Genomic DNA, 3,748 nt, shown 5'->3' with positions numbered 1-3,748 from the left:
GGGGGGGGGGGAGGGGGAGGGTGCGCACAGGTTCGCTGAACGTGGCCCTTTTATATATATATATATATATATATATATATATATATATATATATATATATACGAGTATATATATATCTTACTTTATTTCGATCATTTGCCTTCTATGTCTCTTTCATTTTGTTTTTGTTCTAATGTATTTACTTATTTTGTTTGTTTGTTTTCTTCTTTTTATTAACGTTCTAATCTATATCGACGATGGGCGAAACAGCCGAGTGCTTAAAGCGTTGGACTTTCAATCTGAGGATCCCGGGTTCGAATCTTGGTCACGGCGCCTGGTGGGTAAAGGATGGAGATTTTTCCCCGATCTTCCAGGTCAACAGATGTACAGATCTGCTAATGCCTGGGCCGAATTCGTGTGCACACTCACGCAGAAGATCAACAATAGATAATAATATGGCATAATATGGCAAAAATGATTATGGTTCAGTCTTGTCTTCAATATTCCTACAAGTGGCCTTCTGGTATTACTGTTGCTAGAACTCTACAACTATTAGACCTACTTCTATTGCTACTGCTACTGCTGCTACTACTGTTACTACTACTACTACTACTTCTACCACTGCTACTGCTACTACTACAACGACTACGACTTCTAAGTTACCACTTACAGTTTCGCTGGACTGAGACTGTCTTTTTCTTGAGAAAAGCCCTCTAATACACGACATCCTCTCATTTCGGCAGCTGGAATGACAAAGACAATCTGGGGCGAAAAAAAATTCACCCCCTTCTGTAGGAGAAGGGACCTTTCTCCCTTCCTCACATGTCCAATTCCTCTCTATTCCTCTATTCCTCCAGCAGTGTCAAAGATGAGTGGATGGTCGTGAAAAGAAAGAAAAGGAAACTAGCGAAAGAGGAGATTTAATGACGTCTTTTTTGTGTGTGTGAGCCTGAGTTTCGTCATGCGTGTAAGTTTCGTCATACATTGCGTCATAAGAATCGACGTGTCAAAGCCGCCTTCAAGATTGATGATTATTCCGAACGAGGACAACCAAATGTCTGTTCTGTATTGTCAGTATATTCTGTGTAGCTTATTCAGGATTAAAAGGCTATGCCAGTCTTGAATAAAAAGCTTCATTTGTGTTTGCATATTTCTTCTGTTGTTGTTATCTCCAGTTTAACGTCTGTCCACTTGAAGTGATATTAGACGGGGGGGAAAAAAACGTGGGGGTAGGGGTTGTGAGAGGGGGAGGGGTAAAAGTGTGTGTATGTGTGGAGGGTGAATAGGGAGATACAACGCTAGGAAAAATGGAAACGTCATAAACGTCAACATCAAACAACTATAACATCTATAACAAATGTCCTATAGGACTATGCAGCAAACCTTCTGCAATAACAAATAACATATTGGAATTGTTAATAACACATTCAAAAGAACTTATGGTGAAGTCTGGCAAGAAACATTTTAGATTCTGACATTCGAATATTACATGGTTGCTAGAAATATGTTCTCCACATATGCATCTGACATCTTTCTATTTCTTCTGTCTTTGCTGCAGTGTGCTCACGTCAAATGATTGGTATAAGGACAAGTCCGGAGATTCCTGTTTTTTTGATAAAGTGTCTGGGTTTGTTCCACTGTACCTTGTATATACCCGTGTGCTAGCTGAATTGGTAGCATTTGCAGCATTGAATTGACTTGAAATTGTGTCCCTTGTACATGAAAAGAGTTACCACTCTTTATTGTTTATTAATCCTTTAGGTAATCCTGCAGTTTAGAATACTAAACTCAGGGGCCGTTAAAATGAAAAAGTAGAAGGTGTTTTAGACTGACTTCGATGCGCTGAGTCGAATGCAACCCTCAGCTAAGCTCTAAGACCACTCCTTTTGCCACAAAACTGGATCAAATGCACGGTAAGTAGTACTCCTTCCCGACCTGCACGCCATTTTGACTGCTGATCACGTGGGTGAACGCGTCAGTCACCAGCAATCAAAATGGCTCGCCGATAGTTGCTCGGGAAGTGACCGACTGAGTTTACTATTTATTATGTCTCTGTTTCATTGACAAGGACTGGCCGTAGAGCTTAGCTGAGGGTTGCATTCGACTCAGCGCATCAAGGTCAGTCTAAAACAACCTCTATTTTTTCATTTGAACGGCCCCCTGAGTTTAGTATTTTAAACTGCAGGATTACCAATCCTTTACTCTCGTAGCCTCATCATTCTTTGATATTACCTTCAAAACTGTTGTGTGTTATAATGTTATAACTACTGTCTGTTTGGGGTTTTTGTGTGTGTGTGTGTGTGTGTGTGTGTGTGTGTGTGTGTGTGTGTGTGTGTGTGTGTGTGTGTGTGTGTGTTTTGTTGTTGTTGTTGTTTATTCAATTAAGATTTTCGTGGGGAGGGTAGGGAGGGAGAGGGGAGGGGGGGGGGGCAGGGCTTGGTTGAATGCATGGGTGACCTCAATTAGCAGCGCCAGGTTAGCTTATAGCGTTTTATTAACATGTCCTAAAATCTATGGAATTAACTGCAGCCAACACAAGCAAGCAAACACTCACACACAGACACAGACACAGATGAAAAAGTACAAATAATGTTGTGGCACCTGTCTTCTTTTTTTTTCAAAATAAAAATCACCATTATGATAGAAAAAAAATACAAATGATAATAATGATAATAATAATAATAATAATATCATTTATTTTCAGTCTAATATCATCATCTTAGATGAACAGACTATAAATGAATAAACGAAAAAATAAACAAATTTCGCCTGGTTTACAAATGCCCAAGAATGTGGGTCAATACAATAAAAAACAAAACAACAACAACAACAACAAAAAAAACAGAAGTGCACACAATAGCAACAACTAAAGTGGTAGATACTGACTGCAAAATAATCACTTCTACGAACATATCAAAGTAGCAAAAAAAAATGTATATCTTCCTGTGACATGGGAATACATCATGTTCTACAGGATTTTAGATCGTTGCTTCACGTTTTATCAGGTATATATATATATATATATATATATATATATATATATATTTGTATTTGTAGTTCTTTTTATCACAACAGATTTCTCTGTGTGAAATTTGGGCTGCTCTCCCCAGGGAGAGCGCGTCGCTACACTACAGCGCCACCCATTTTTTTTGTATTTTTTCCTGCGTGCAGTTTTATTTGTTTTTCCTATCGAAGTGGATTTTTCTACAGAATTTTGCCAGGAACATCCCTTTTGTTGCCGTGGGTTTTTTTTACGTGCGCTAAGTGCATGCTGCACACAGGACCTCGGTTTATTGTCTCATCCGAATGACTAGCGTCCAGACCACCACTCAAGGTCTAATGGAGGGGGAGAAAATATCGGCGGGTGAGCTGTGATTCGAACCAGCGCGCTCAGATTCTCTCGCTTCCTAGGCGGACGCGTTACCTCTAGGCCATCACTCCACCATATATATGACGACCATATATATATATATATGACGACCACTTTGTTTTAAATTCATGCAGTGTGCAATTTACTTATACTCCTATGTATTGTATTTCACAGCGATATAACTTTCAAAAGATTGAATAGTTGGCAAGCATTTATCCAATTTAAACTTGTAAATAAATCTTTTCGCCAAGGAGAATAATGAAATCAACCACTGAATCAGTCTTCACATTTTGATCCACGCCGAACAATATCATGATTAATTTTTTTGTATTAAAATAATGCTGGGGCAAAGTGATGCTTTCAAGAAGACTTGAGCAGGTCTTTAACTTAGTTCCAAAA

At 38.9% G+C, this 3,748-nt stretch overlaps 1 protein-coding gene across 3 annotated transcripts in view; it reads right to left on the bottom strand.

The window, feature by feature from the left end:
* Window positions 1–2,588: 2,588 nt before the first annotated feature.
* The window catches only part of LOC143275435 (uncharacterized), a 23,068-nt gene continuing 21,908 nt past the window's right edge, over window positions 2,589–3,748 (bottom strand). For all 3 annotated transcript variants that reach the window (XM_076579532.1, XM_076579531.1, XM_076579533.1), the window contains one exon: window positions 2,589–3,748. This exon is cut by the window's right edge. The gene's annotated coding sequence lies outside the window, so the exon portion shown is untranslated.

The sequence above is a fragment of the Babylonia areolata genome, chromosome 30, assembly GCF_041734735.1.
Source record: "Babylonia areolata isolate BAREFJ2019XMU chromosome 30, ASM4173473v1, whole genome shotgun sequence".
NCBI classification, from domain to species: Eukaryota; Metazoa; Mollusca; class Gastropoda; order Neogastropoda; family Buccinidae; genus Babylonia; species Babylonia areolata.
Note: the sequence above shows the minus strand (reverse complement) of the source record. Positions and strands in the feature narration are given on the sequence as shown.